This window comes from Cricetulus griseus, chromosome 2 (assembly GCF_003668045.3).
Source record: "Cricetulus griseus strain 17A/GY chromosome 2, alternate assembly CriGri-PICRH-1.0, whole genome shotgun sequence".
NCBI lineage: Eukaryota > Metazoa > Chordata > Mammalia > Rodentia > Cricetidae > Cricetulus > Cricetulus griseus.
Genome location: NC_048595.1, coordinates 403,474,166 through 403,490,291, shown reverse-complemented (window position 1 = coordinate 403,490,291; position 16,126 = coordinate 403,474,166). Strand labels below are relative to the sequence as shown.

At 41.2% G+C, this 16,126-nt stretch overlaps 1 pseudogene; it reads right to left on the bottom strand.

Moving 5' to 3' along the window:
• Window positions 1–1,009: 1,009 nt before the first annotated feature.
• Window positions 1,010–1,445, bottom strand: LOC100755902 (annotated as a pseudogene).
• Between the last annotated feature and the right edge of the window lie 14,681 nt (window positions 1,446–16,126).

The window sequence follows — 16,126 nt, the reverse complement described above, 5'->3', positions numbered from 1 at the left end:
CGTACATGTAGAGGCCAGAAATTGGTGTTCATTGTCTGCTTCCATTGCTCTCTACTATCAAAATTTAATTTTGTTTGTTTTTGAGAAATGGTCTCTCACTGAACACATATTGCCGTTTATGCTAGACTGGCTGGCCAGGGATCCCCTGGGATTTTTCCCCCGACCCTAACATGGATGCTTTTATATGGGCATTCGAGACCTGAACTCATGTCTCCCTCCTATCAGAGGCAGAAGTTTATCCTTTTGGCCATCTATGGACTCTCAAACTGCCCATACCTTCAAACTTGCCAGGATCAGGAATACAGTTGTGGAGTAGCCAACATAGTGAGAATTTGGGAATTTTTAAAATAGAATTTCTATGCATCAACTATCCACATTAGTCTTGCAGACACGCAGCGGTATGGCAAGTTCCTTTTATGATGTTTAATTGTTTCACTGCTGTCTGCAGGTAGGTATTTTGGAAATCATCAGGCTATAGCTGTGGATAAAGGTCCCTTTCTTCCTTTCATCCACCCTGGCTCCTTTTTTCTCCCACTTGTTTAACAGACATTTATTACTTTAGTTGAACAACTTCTATACACAATGATTTGTTTTGCTGAATAGAAAAGAATTGTAAGTCTCAAGATTGAGTCCAGTATTTTCTGGAAATCAGTAAAATCATTCTCTAAAAATCTGAAGAGAAAAAAAATTAGTTTAAAAGCATCAATTAGATTTTTCTTATCAGGCCTGCTGGCTCAGACCTGTGACAAGGGCAATACCATCTGTTTCTTCCATAGTCAAGTGCACTGTGATAAACTACTCCAAGGCATGGCGCGCACGCGCGCACACACACACACACACACACACACACACACACACACACACACACACACACACCACCACCACCACCACCACCACCACCACCACCACCACCACCAACAACAACAACAACCCAATGTGATGATAAGCTTGGTCTTTGTGAAATGTCAATAACTTCCATTAACATACCAGGGATAAGTAACTTCAGGCACTACCTGTGCTTGTGGACTGGTTTGGTGATCCACTGGGTGTCAGGGTTCCTTCTGATAACTTTATGGAATGGATCAATGAGGATAACCTCAAAAAACTTACATGTGGAATCTTCACCAACCCAGTAAGAATTCAGGATTCTCAAAGCCCCACAGTGACGTCCAGCTCTCTCCTCAGCAAAAGACTGAAGGCTTCTGGCAAACTTTAGCTGGTTAACACCATGTTGGACAGGCTTGCCGTAAGACGAATACTGTCTATGACATAACCTTGTTTGGCCTTGTACCTAGCCTTCGTGCTTTATCAGGCCGGGTGGGGCGGGGAGCCCGGTGTAGCGCAGAAAGCGGGTGATATTGCCAGCAACGGACCTTCAGCAGAAAGCGCATCTCATCAGATTGCTTCTTCCTCCATAGCTCCTGGATGTGTTTGTATGCACCCATCTTGGCTCACCTGATGGCTGCCACCAGAGGAAAGCCACCCTGGCTCTTTTTGCCTTCACAAGCTATTTGCTGTCGTCTTTTGGTTTATGAATAGTTGAAGGTCATTTTTAGAGAAAAATTGTTTTTGACTACTAGAAAAAATAGATAGAATTTTATATGCAGCAATTACCAAATTTCAAGTACATGGTAAATGAAAACAGACTAGTATTATGAAAGGAGGGGTAATTTAAGTTCTCTGTGGTAAGAAATTGGCATTTTAAATATTCCTGTGTGTGGCCTTTGTTTGTCTAACACTACTATAAAGAGCTAAATAAAGCACTGTGCCTTTAAATTGATTTTTATCACTACAGTAGTTTACTAGTTGTAGATCTGCACTATTTATCTCTGGCTGTCTCTTTCTGACACCCACAGATGTATCCACCCACACATCTACCCACGCAGGCCTACACTCTGACTCATATTCAGAACCATTGTCAAAAAAATAACAAACAATTGCACTCTGTCTTCCTTTCAAATGCATGCTGAACTGTTTGATCTATTTCCATGCACTGTGAATCAGTGAGTGTTGTCAGTTGTCCCTAGGAGACAGAATAGGCATCCGTGTTTGTCTTCATATGAATTTAGCAAAAACTGATACTCGTTGAAGCATATTGAGATTGCAAAAACTAGGGGATATTTACTATAAATAAAACTCTGGCCTCACAAATCCTGGCCATTGTTTCTAATTTACACTCTTATCCTAAAACTTTCAGTATGTCTAGAGCTATCCTTTCTGCCTGGAGAATGAGAATGAGGGTACACACCCCTGCCTGGCCCAACACTGAACAGTTTCACAAGAGAGAGAAGAAATGATTCAACTCATTAAATGATGATGGGGTACCATTTCTTTTTCTGTGAGTCTTCCACACTTCCACTAGTGTCTGAAACAGCCAAGATCTCAATGGAAGGACAAGAGAAAATCCTCCTGGTAAATGCCAGAAAGCTCCTTTGCTGGGTTCCAAGGACTGACCTATGGGAGTTCACTCTATGCCCACTTTATGTTATTTACTGTAGATGTTTGATGAGTGGTTTATGTGACTTACTAACCAGTCAGCTAGTTATAGGCATCAAGTTAAAGCAGCAAATTCTGAAGGGAGGCTTAAAAAAAAACAGGTCAAATTCTATCCACAAATAAGGAAGCTGATCATCTCGGCCACTCAGATAACAGAAAGTTTATGAGCAGTAGATTAAAAGTCAGAGGAGCTAAGTGTAAGAAGAAGGCATTTGAGGCTCCCCAGGGACTACGTGGAGGTGGCCTCACTTTGTGTCTCTGGGAGGGACCAAGCCTTGACATGACAAGAATGAAGCATCATAGGAGGACTGAGTTTGCTTCTAATTGAGGAAGCAAGAGTATACAATACCCTTATTTCAAACAATGTTGCTTCTTCTTCCCCACAGTCTCTCCCTACCCCTCCCCACGTAATCCTCATATTCTAGTTTCTTCTTTGTCGATTTATAGCTATACTATATTTCCCCTTCCTTGGAACTGTTCTGGTTATTTTGAATCAAACACACAAGACTAAAACTACTAGCTAATATACACCTGTAAGAGAAAACATGCAAAGTTTCCCCTTTTGGTTGTGGCTCACCTCACGCAGGATGATTGCCTCTAGCTTCATCCATTTTGCTGCAATTTTCATTTGTTTGTTTGCTTTTTTAATAGCTGAATAATATTCTATAGTGTGAATGTACAACATTTTCATTACCCATTCATCAGATGATGGACATCCAGGCTATTTACAATTTCTGGTTTCAAGTAAGGTTTTAAAAAACTATAAAAGTTCCAGGCAGTAGTGGCACACACCTTTAATCCTAGCACTCGGGAGGCAGAGGCAGGCAAATCTCTGTGAGTTAGAGGCCAGCCTGGTCTATAGATAGAGTTCTAGGACAGTCAGGGCTACACAGAGAAACCATGTCTAGAAAAACAAAAACAAAACAAAACAAAACAAAAAACAAAAAATACCCCAAATCAAACCAAACTAAAACCCAAAACAACTACAAAAGTAACATACACCAGTTATCTGAAAGCCTTTTAGAGAAGGCTGGAAGGAAGAAGTCAGAGTTTCCATTTACCCCTCTCTCTATCAGCCATGGTCCACGGAAGTTCTCCCATCATCCGTGGTTAATATTTTTATATGTAGTAAAGGGAACTCCAGAAATTTGGGAGCTTGCGCTATCCAGAGAAGCTGTATTCTCAGGCTCTTCACCAAAGGAGGCAGATGTATGTCTGCAGCCAGGGTTCCTATGGGGTGGATAGCCAAGGATGCTTGTATTGCTGGCTTGAAAGTGGGAGCCCCACAGAGCTTACTATCTTTTCTCCACACGGTCTTGAGACTCAGCTGGTCTCTTGAATAGGAGAACAACTCTCTGAAAGAGTATCTTTCTTACTCCTAGAAGTCTGTGTGGCTCAATGCCCTTAAAAAAAAAAGATACCAACAAATCTAAGCTCTATAGAAAGAGCCACAGAAAGGGGACAGTGGCTTGACTCAGCAGGAGGGCTGGTCCCTTTGCCCATTACCTCCCTAGCTCTTGCTGACTTCAAGAGGGAATCAGATGGAAACATGGGCCTTCCAACACCAGCATGGCTACCTCCTACAACAGGCGCTGCAAATCAGTCCAGTCAAGGGCTCTAGGGTATTAAACAAAAGTCTGATTCATCTGAACTGGGACTGCTGTGTACCCAAAATATCTAGCCGAATTGAAGCAGCTGGTTTTTATTCACTGAGAAATAGAGAGCCGTTTTAAACAATAGGTAACATAGTGGTGCAGAATTCAAGTATAATAGGCTTATGTACTTGAGGTAAACATTTTCTCAGCAAGAAACACATTTCTACTTTTAATCACTCTCATGTTTTCTGTGCAGATTGCAACCGAAAGAAACATCTATAGGGAACAAGATTTTCACACGACACATATAAATTTTCCATGCATTCAGAATAGAGATGGGCTGAGGTCATCAAAACAGAGCAATATTTCAAAACAACAAGCACAGAAAGGGAGGGTCATGCTACCAAAAATAGCAACCCTATTTCTGACAGGCTCAGAGAAAGGTCAGCCCCAGGGACAGCAAGGCAGTTTCACCAAAATGGCATCATCAGGGGTGAGAGGTGGTGCTTAACCCTCCTCCCGAGAGTGCCACTGTGCTCTTAAAGACATGCTTATAAATATTTGCTTCTGAGCTGTTTTAGGGGAGCTTTCCATACTCACATTTGGCTTCCAATGAGTCATTCCTGATCTGGTTCTCACCCAAAAACTTCCTGCTTGGCTTTCAGTGAATAGTGGGCCCGATAGCTCAGTGAAATATTTACATTTATAACTGACTCAAATGAAGATGGAAAAGGTGCTGGAGAAGAAAGATGTATAAACATGAGGCCACCTTTGTTCTTTGAGTTTGACAATGATGCGTCCATACCTCAGCTGCTATTTAAGATACTGTTTGGATTGCTTTGGCAAATATGTATGTATGTATGTATGTATGTATGTATGTATGTATGTATGTATGTATGAAATTTTCTAGCTAAGAACACCCCAGAATTCAAGTTACTAATATGAACTTTTACTATTACTGTTATAGTTAAGCTATTGGACCAAAAAATCATCCATTGAGGGACACTTGTAGAACTGGATATCTTTTTCTTCTTCTCTATTGAGCTTGAAGAAAATGAGGGCTTTTTACTGTGATTGTGGTGAAGCCATTCCTAAATCAGAGCTGAAGAGCCTCTTTCTGTGACACAGCATGAGCAGCAATGAAGTGTGTGAACTGGCAATGATTCTCTGTCTTTCCATTCCTCAAAGGCAAAATATGGGAAGTGAGTGGGTCCCTATGAGCATTGAGATGAAGTCAATAAAGAAAAGAAAAGGGTTTGTTGAAAAGTGACAATTATAGTGTTCTTCCTAAGGAAATGAGGAGCCTGCAAAGCACAAGGTAGGTGGAATGTAGCATTTATTTCTCTGTAGATTAGAATAAGGATTGCAATCACAAAGTCCTTATGTCTTAAAATGAACTCTACAGCCCCAGTCATGTTTTGTTTAATATTACTTATTAAACACCTGGGAATGATTTTTGTTCCTCCTTACTGCCAGACAACTCTCTTCTCATTTTTCTTTTTTTTTCAGATTTTTAAATTTAAATTAGAAACAAGCTTGTTTTACATGTCAATCCCAGTTCCCTCTCTTTCCCCTCCTCCCCTGGCCCCCACCAAACCCCTATCCCATTCCCTTTCTGCTCCCCAGGGAGGGTGAGGTCTTCCATGGGAGAATCTTCAAAGTCTGTCATATCATTTGGAGCAGGGCCTAGGCCCTCTCCCATGTTCTAGGCTGAGAGAGTATCCTTCTATGTGGAATGGCCTCCCAAAGTTCATTCGTGTACTAGGGATAAATACTGATCCACTACCAGAGGCCCCATAGATTGCCCAGAACTCCAAAATGACCTCCATGTTCATGGGGTCTGCAACAGTCCTATGCTGGTTTCCCAGCTATCAGTCTGGGGTTCATGAGCTCCCCCTTGTTCAGATCAGCTGTTTCTGTGAGTTTCTCCAGCCTGATCTTGACCCCTTTGCTCACCACTCCTTTCTCTCTGCAACTGGAATCCAGGAGTTCAGTTCAGTGTTTAGCTTTGGGTGTCTGTTTCTGCTTCTATCAGCTACTGGATGAAGGCACTAGGATGGCATAGAAGGTAGTCATCCATCTCATTATCAGGGAAGGACATTTAAGGTAGCCTCTCCACTATTGCTTAGATTGTTAGTTGGTGTCAACCTTGTAGATCTCTGGACATTTTCCTAGTGCCAGAATTCTCTATAATGGCTCCCTCTATTATGGTATCTATTTTCTTGCTCTCCTCTATTCTTCCCCTAACTCAACCTTTCTGCTCCCTCATGTCCTCCTCATTTTTCTTGATATATACCTCTCCATGAATTTTTAGTTTTTTCAAATTTTGTAAAGAATTTGGGTATAAAAAGAGTATCACCTTCATTTTGACTATACTTAAAAAATAGTTTCATTTGTACACAGATAAGTGGTGGGTATCATTTAGTCTTGTGTGAAGGAGTCGATAAAGAATGGTGGAAGGAAAAAGCACAAAGCACTTGGCCTATCTAAATGAGCGTCTATTTCTGTGATTCAGAAAAAAAAAAACAGTATTAGCTAGATCTCTGCATTTCTTAAGATAAGATTGAAAGCATCTTTGCATTTTACAACCAGTTCTAGTGTTTCCATAATAAGCAATTCAGGAGCTGGTGAAGTAACTCAGCTGGTAAAAGCAACGGTCACCCTAGCCCAACAAACTGAGTTGATTCCCAGGACCTAGATGATGGAAACAGAGAACTGAATTCTGCAAGTTGACCTCTGACATATACGTGCTCACATGAGTGACACATGCTCACATGAGTGCAAGTATAAGAGCACATGTATGCACGCAGCACATGCACGAAGCAGAAACCTGAAAGTTGTAACCTGTGATTTAAGTGATTTAAATTGTAGCATCTTCAGGAATTTCTCCCTCCTTCTCAATCTTTCTCTCTCTCTCTCTCTCTCTCTCTCTCTTCTCTCTCTCTCTCTCTCTGTGTGTGTGTGTGTGTGTGTGTGTGTGTGTGTGTACAGATACATTGTCTGTAATCCTCAGACACTGGGAGATAACTGGGAAAATAATTGAGTGTGTCAACCCACACTGGGTAGGAGAGAAAAGTAAGAGATGATGAGAACTGTGAGGTACCCTCATCACCTGATTTTCTCCTCTCAGCCAGCAACTTGAGACTCTGCCATCTATGATCCTTTTGTGGAGACCTTTCTCTTATTTGCTCCAATAGGATTCAACCTTCGAGTTACAGTTTCTGGAAGTGGTAGAAACCCCTTAAAGGCAATTATAGCAATAGTAATAATTGATACACATTGAGATTCAGTCTCGGTGTTTTGAATAGGGAATGAATTCAAGCATTTGGTCCTCAGTTGATGGTGCTATCTGAGAAGGTTATGGAACCTTCAGGAGGTGGAAGCCTCATTGGAGGAAGTATGCCATTAAGGGTGGGCTTCCAGGTTTTATAGCTTTCTCTCTGCTTCCTGTGTATGGTTGAAAATGTGATTAGCCAGTGCAGTGATTTGAATGAGAATGGCTCCCATAGGCTCATAGGTTTGAATGTTTGGTTACTAGTCAGTGGAGCTGTTTGGGAGGAATTGGGAGGTGTGACCTTGTTGGAGGAGATGTGGCCTTGTTGGGGGAAGTGTAGCCTTATTGGGGGAGGTGTGGCTTTGTTGGAGGAGGTGTCTTGCTTTAAAATTTCAATAGTTCACAACTATAGAAAAGGCCCAGGGTCTTTTTCTATTAGAATGTAAGCTCTCAGTCCCATGTCGACCTGTGTGAGACCATGCTTCCTGTCATGACAGTGGACTGACCCTCTAAAACTGTAAGCCAGCTCCAATTAAATGTTTTCTTTTATAAGAGTTGCTGTGTCTCTTTAGCAATAGAACAGTGACCGAGACTGCTAGCCTCCTGGTTCTGTCATGCTTTTCTTGACTGTTGCCATATCTCTCCCACCAGGATGTACTGTATCCTTCTGGAACTGTAAAGCAAAAATAAACCTATTTCTTCTCTAAGTTGTTAAGATAATGCTATTGTCACAACAACAGATAAATAACTAATAAAGACAGGGACTATTCCTTCTTTCTATTACCAGGTACTTATTTGCTATTCATAAATCCACTATAAAGTGGCTATGGTGTACTTGGTATTTTTGTGGCCACTGGGAACAAATGATCTTAAAAATACAAAAATACCTTCCTCATAGGGACTATTCACCAAGAAGAGAGAAAACAGATGAAAATAACAGTGTTACATGTGCTAGTTTGGAGAAAAGAGGTAAACTAGAAACCACCATTTCTCCAGTTCTCTAGTGTATAATTGCAATGAATGTATTTGAGAGTTGTAGAGCTTCTGCATCGATTCCTTGAAGTGTAAGCTTGAAGCTACAGCAATAGGGGCCATATTTGCAATGTTTTTGCTCTCTCACTAACATGGTCTTAAGGAGAAATGCTGAATCCCTGGGGGATGGAAGACTGATGGTGTCCTTTAGGATGCAAAGTAACAGCCTTCATTCATCCCACTCAGTCTACCAGTCTGACTCTTCAAAAAGCAATTGTGTCCTCAAGGATAATAAACACAACAAAATAGTTTCCCCACTCACCTTTGCTGAAAATACCTTGTGTTGTTGGCAAATATGCCCATTTCCATTTTCACTAAGAAAGAGAAATAAAAATGGCACAGACATTTATAGTTTTAACTGGGGCTAATTCTTTTGCTTGTTGCCATAAATGGCCTAAAGGGACTTGGGATGTCTGGAAACTGTATATCATCATGATGATGTACCTTATTGGTGATGTCATGTGTGATGGTTTTCAATGAAGTCCACACATGTTGATATGCCTGTATTCCAGAAGTGGAGCTCCATTCTCCTTTTACGAAGCATGGGCTGGACCTTAGTGGCTTGCTTCCCAAGTGCTGCAGACATGTAATCTCTAAGATAGTTTAACATAGTCACTTGAGAGATCTTGATATCAACTGACTACACAATATGCAGATGAAATATGTGTTACAAAGGTGAATTCCTCAGAGTCACTCACTTTGTCACAAGGTTATGTGAGAAAAAAGAAAGAAAGAAAAAGACTAAAATACAGTGCAAATTAAGTCTCCATGGTTGACCCTGATGGGATCAGAGAGCACTAGAGAGCTCCCTGAGTAAATGGCATAGACACACATGCTCTTTTCACCTTGGGAGCGGGGGCACCTGGGCCTTTCTCTCAACTAGAATTCACAGTCATTTGGGGAGAGGGCACAGCAGGGTGGAGAAAGGAAGAGCTTGTCCTTGGTGTGCAGCTGAGTTAGCTGGCAAGGCCGATGTGTCCTGAGCTGCCACCTTACACCTGTATTCCAGGACAGCCTGAGAGGATGGAAGTGCAAGAAAATTCTCCCGATGAGCAGGTGGGGGATTGGGAGATGACTCAGAGGTTTAGAACACCAGCTGCCCTTCTAGAGGACCAGAGTTCAGCTCTCAGTACCATACCGGGCAGCTTATGACTGCCTATAATTTCAGCTCCTATAATTGGTTTAGGGACCAATGCCCTTTTCTGGCTTGTGGGAGCACCTGAACACACATGGCAAGATTCACACAAACATACTCATACACATAAATTAAAGGGGGAAAAGGCTTTATCAAGCACTACTACCTGGGCTGAACAGGGCATTTCACCAACTGACATGCGTACAACACTGTATCTGATTATGGATTACGTTTTTGTTGTTGTTTTAAAGCAGAGGAGGTTAGTAGATACATAACTATGGAATGCACAGTCCCATTATAAAACAATTACTCATAAGTTGATGGAGTGATTAACAATGGTACAATGCCATATCAGAATGGAAATTACATTCAGCGTGTAGTAAAACTCTCAGTAAGCCATTATTGTAATGAACTAGGTGTCCTCTGAGTAGAATACATAGGACAAGGCAATGGTCTCTCAACTGAGAATCCATTTTTGACAATTTCTACTACCCACTCTGCAACAGCTGGCACCATGAAGCAGAATCCCTGGTTCTAGACTGGGGCTGCTTCTGTTCAGCCTGACACTGAGTCTGACGCCTCATGAAGTCCTGGTGTCAAGAAGCCAACCATCAAAGAAGGACTCCTCATTGAACCTAATGACAATTGACCTTGATCCCTAGGGACAGACAGGGAAGAAGCAGTTCCTCTTCTTCTCTATGTGTGCTAGGTGTGCTATACACACATCAACATATGCACACATGCATATGTACATATTTACATATTATACAGATTCAATGTAATACCCATCAAAATCTCAGCACAATTCTTCACAGATCTTGAAAGAACAATTCTCAACTTTATATGGAAGAACAAAAGAGCCAGGATAGCCAAAACAACCCTGTACAATAAAGAAACTTCTGGAGGCATCACCATCCCTGACTTCAAGCTCTATTATAGAGCTACAGTCCTGAAAACAGCTTGGTATTGGCAGAAAAATAGAAAGGTAGACCAATGGAATCGAATTAAAAAACCTGATAATAATCACACTCATACGAACACCCAATTTTTGAAAAAGAAGCTAAAATTATACAATGGATAAAAGAAAGCATCTTCAACAAATGTTGCTGGCATAACTGGATGCTGGTGTGTAGAAGACTGCAGATAGATCCATATCTATCACCACCCACAAAACTTAAGTCCAAATGGATCAAAGACCTCAACATAAATCCAGCCACACTGAACCTCTTAGAAGAGAAGGTAGGTGGTACCCTCGAACGAATTGGTTCAGGAGACCTCTTCCTGAACATAACTCCAATTGCACAGACACTGAGATTGACAATTAATAAACGGGACCTCCTGAAACTGAGAAGCTTCTGTAAGGCAAAGGACACAGTCAGCAAGACAAAATGGTAGCCCACAGAACGGGAAAAGATATTCACCAACTCCACATCTGACAGAGGGCTGATTTCCAAAATATACAAAGAACTCAAGAAGCTAGTCACCAAAACACCAAATAATCCAATTAAAAAGTGGGGTACAGAACTAAATAGAGAATTATCAATAGAGAAATCTAAAATTGCTGAATCTAAGAAAGTGCTCAGCATCCTTACAATCAGGCAAATGCAAATCAAAACAACTCTGAGGTACCATCTTACTCCTGTCAGAATGGCTAAAATCAAAAACACCAATGATACTTCTTGCTTGGGAGGATACAAAGAAAGGGGAACACTCCTCCACTGCTGGTGGGAGTGCCAACTTGTACAGCCACTTTGGAAATCAGTATGGTGACTCCTCAGGAAAATGGGAATGAGTCTACCACAAGATCCAGTAATTCCACTCTTAGGCATATACCCAAAGGATACACATTCATACAACAAGGACATCTGTTCAACTATGGTCATAGCAGCATTATTTGTAATAATCAGAAACTGGAAGCAACCTAGATGCCCCTAAACTGAATAATGGATGGAAAAAATGTGGTACATTTACACAATGGAGTACTACTCAGCAGAGACAAAAACAATGGAATTTTGAAATTCGCAGACAAATGGATGGCTCTTAGAAAAAAAACCATGTTGAATGAGGAAACCCTATCACAAAAAAGACAAACATGGCATGTACTCACTCATATATGGCTTTTAGACATAGAGCAAAGGAGTACCAGCCTACAATCCACACCACCAGAGAAGCTAGTAAACAAAGAGGACCCTAAGAGAGACATACATGCTCCCCCACCCCCGGAGAAGGGGAAAGAGATAATATCTTCTGAGCTAATTTGGAGCATGGGAGGAGGGGAGAGGGAGTTAGAAGATAGAGAAGGGGAGAAGAGGACAAGAGAGAGCAGGAAGATCTAGTCAGGGGAAGAATAGAGGAGAGCAAGAAAATAGATACCATAATAGAGGGAACCATTATAGGTTTAAAGAGAAATCTGGCACTAGGGAAATGTCCAAAGATTTACAAGGTTGACCTCAACTAACAATCTAAGCAATAGTTGAGAGGCTACTTTAAATGTCCTTCTCTAATAATGAGATTGATGACTACCTTATATTGTCATCCTAGAGCCTTCATCCAGTAGCTGATGGAAGCAGAAGCAGACACCCAAAACTAAACACTAAGCTGAACCTTGGAACCCAATTGCAGAGAGGGAGGAGTGATGAGCAAAGGTGTAAAGACCAGGCTGGAGAAACCCACAGAAACAGCTGATCTGAACAAGGGGTTGATCATGGACCCCAGACTGATAGCTGGGAAACCAGCATAGGACTATTCCAGACCCCCTGAAGGAGGATGTCAGTTTGGAGGTCTGGTTAATCTATGGGGCCTCTGGTAGTGGATCAGTATTTGTCCCTAGTACATGAATGGATTTTGGGAACCAATTCCACATAGAGGGATACTCCCTCAGCCTAGACACATGGGGAGGGCCTAGGCCCTGCTCCAAATGACATGACAGACTTTGAAGATACCCATGGAAGGCCTCTCCCTCCATAGAGAGGAGAAAGGGGATGGGATAGGGGCTTGGTGGTGGAAAGGGGAGGAGAGGAGGCAGAGGAACTGGGATTGACTTGTAAATGAAGCTTGTTTCTAATTTAAATAAAATATATATAAAACATAAAAAAGGAATGGCTAATGATCACAGTCAATTTATTTCTTTAAAAAAGGGAGTATGATATAAAAATGAATACTTTGTATTGGTATGGATTTTGATTTATTGATACAAACTTAAGGTCAATTTTGTTGTATGTATGTTGCTATTCTTGTTTAGATATTGTATCTATACAGTTCATTTAAAATGTAATGTATAATTATATACAGATTATAGATAGTCACCTATAATATTTAAAACTTATAGTTATGTTAGGTTTTCTAGATATACAGAGATATATTTCAAATGAATAGGTATTCTTCAAAACCTTTAAAGACCTTCATGACATTTAAAATGGTTTATTAGGGTTTTTTACGACAGTGAGACAAAACTGCTCCTGGCAACACCATTTATGTCAGAGAGGAAGATGGGCATCAAAGAAATTCATTATGGAGGGAGTTTGCCTTGGACATGGCAAGAGTAGCCATTTGGGCAAGAAAGTGCCCTTGCCTCAACTTCTGACATTATGCTGTCCAAATTGGACAAACAGGACACCAAAAAGACTGACTGCAAACCTTGCCAAGACAAGGTGGTCAAGTCCTTCAAATTATCCTGGTTCACAGAAATGTCTGTCAGATATACTATGCCAATAGGCCAAAATGGATGCCCCAACATTGCCGAGCCATCTTGGGTGACTGTCCAGGCAGCCAGCTGTTTCTGTCATTTCTCACATTTTTTGGAAGTTGTTTGCTCGCACTTCCTGTTTACTCAGTCAATATTATTTCCTTTTTGGGTCTCTGAGGGAGTTGAAGACTAAATAATATAGTTATAGCTTTCCCTGTTTACCAGAATCAGTAAAGAAACTCACTATAGATATATTAAGTGTAATAGATTTAAAAGACATTAAAAGATAATTTGATAATGCAAATTAGAATAGAAAGTAAATTAGGTACAAGACTTTGGACTCTTCAAGAAAGACTAGATAAAGGAGTATTTTCTCAGAATTTGTCATATGCTAATGGACTAGATATTGTTAATGTAGTTATTGCAATGTATATATTGTATATAGTTATTATACTTAATGTATATAGTTTCCTATATTAGTTATAACCTTTTTAAAAATTTCAGACAAAAGGGGAATATGTAGTGATATCTTGCTTGTACAAATAAAATCTGTCTGAGGGTCAGAGAATGGAGCTTGCCACTAGCTAACCATAGAGGTCTGGAGGTCTGTACAGACAGTCACGAAGTGAGGTAGCTGGGCAGAAACAGGATATAAGCAGGGAGAAACGGGAAATCATTCTCTTGTCTGCTGAGATGCTAGGGAGGTAAAGTATGCTATGGCTTGTTCCTTCTCTCTGATTTCTCAGCATTTCCTTTTATATCTGACTCCAGCTTTTTATTATCTAGACCAATTAAGAACTCCATTTACTATAAGAACATGGCCAGGGTGTCTGGAGAAATGGCTCAGAGGATAAGAGCACTGGTTGTTCTTCCAGAGGTACTGAGTTCAATTCCCAGCAACCACATGGTGGCTCACAACCATTTATAATATGATCTGGTACCCTCTTCTGGCATGCAGGCATAACACTGTATACATAATAAATAAATCTTATAGAAAAGAAAAGAGTATGTATGGCCATGAAGCTTAGGGTGCCAAGTGAGGGTCAATTTAATGCATCATGTTGCTGAAAGATTTGCCCAGGAGGCAAACAGATGGCGTTTGCTTACTGATCCCCTTCTAAAGGTGCATGCTTGCCTGTGTGAGAGAAAGAAGAGAAGAGGGAAGGAGGGAAGGAGAGAGAGAGAGAGAGAGAGAGAGAGAGAGAGAGAGAGAGAGCACGCTAGGCTTTGCAGAGTGGAGTTATGAACAAGAAACAAGAAAGTGGGACTTCTCAAGTTTAAAACCATCCTAAGTGGGTCAGCTGTGATGAGCTCTCTCAGAGAGACACAGTCAAGTTGATGAGGCAGAACCAGGCTGGACTCTAAAGTAGGTGCTGGCCTGGGAGGTTTCTCTGAGGCCAGAGATGCATTAATGAATAGGTAGAGTATATTCGTCCAGTGAGCCAAAGACATAAAACTAGCTATCACAGTGGACTCCTTGTGAACATGGCATCGACGTATCACTATTTAACTAGTACTTTTCCTTTCTAATTTGTTCACTAAATGACATGGTAATATTAATATCACAGTATAAAACATAACTGTAAAAAAGCCTCACTGTCTTTAAAAATTCAAATACTTTAAAAGAGTAGTTTACCCAGAATCTCTGTCAAAGTTCAAAGTTTCTCAAAAATAAAATAGTCACTGAACTACCCACAACCCCTCTAAAATGTCCAAAGTCTCTAAAATTCAAAAGTCTTTATGAAATTTCAAATGTCTTTATCTGTGGACTTCTATAATATAAAAAAACAAGTTAAATACTTTCCTACTCTAAGAGGGAAGAACAGTACACTGTCACAATCAGATCAAAGCAAAATAACAGTCCAACAGTGTGAAGCTCAGTGCCAGACTCTGGGACCCACTCATGATCTTCTGGGCTCCTGTAAAGTGTTTGGGCAGCCATTAGCACCCAGCTTGTCTCTTAGGCTCAGGACAGCTCCACTCTACATCTGTTGCTATCCTTGGTGGTTGTCCCATGGTAGTGGCATCTCCAAAATGTTTGTTGTTGAGCTGTAACTGGGCTTAACCTTCCCTGGTGACCTCTCCAGGACAGTTGTCAGGGACTCTGACCCTGCCATACAACTGACTACCTGTCGACACACAGACACACTACTATTCAACTAGAACCCTTCCTTTCCCAGGGTGCCATTCCTTAGCCTCTCTCCATGACTCCTGCAGTCCTGGGGTTTTCACAGTTACTGAGGCTGCACCTTTACTAGTGGCCTGTACTGGCCTCACAAACTGCCAAACTTTAGTTGCTTCCCATGACCTCTTCATACCTTCAAAACCAGTACCCATCTGGGGTGACTCATAAACTACCAGGTAAAGCTGCCAGATAGAGATCTAGGTCCGGCCACATCTGGAACACAGCTTATGTGTGCTGAGTCCAGAAATATTTCTATTGTCCCATCAAAACAAAGCATTTCAATTCAAAATGTCACACGGATGACCCTGATAGTATCTTTGCTTCCTTCTGAAACTTCACAAGCCAGGCCTTCATCATCTGTGCTTGCAGCATTATCCTCTAACACCTCCAATAGTACAAACCACTGAGCTCTCAGAATTCTATGGCTTTTCTAGCCCAAACTTCCAAATTCCTTCCACAATCCTCTCCAAAACACATAATAAGGAATGTGACAACACTCCACTTATGGTAGCAATTTATGTCTCAGTCAGGGTTTCCACTACTGTGACAAAACGCCATTACTAAAAGCAACTTGGGGAGGATAGGGTTTATTCCAACTTATGACTCCCAGGTCACACTCCATCATCATGACGCCAGTGCAGAAACTTAAGGGATCTAGAGGTGGAGGCTGATGGAGAGGCCATGGAGGAGTGCTGCTTACTGACTTCCTGCCCATGGCTTGCTT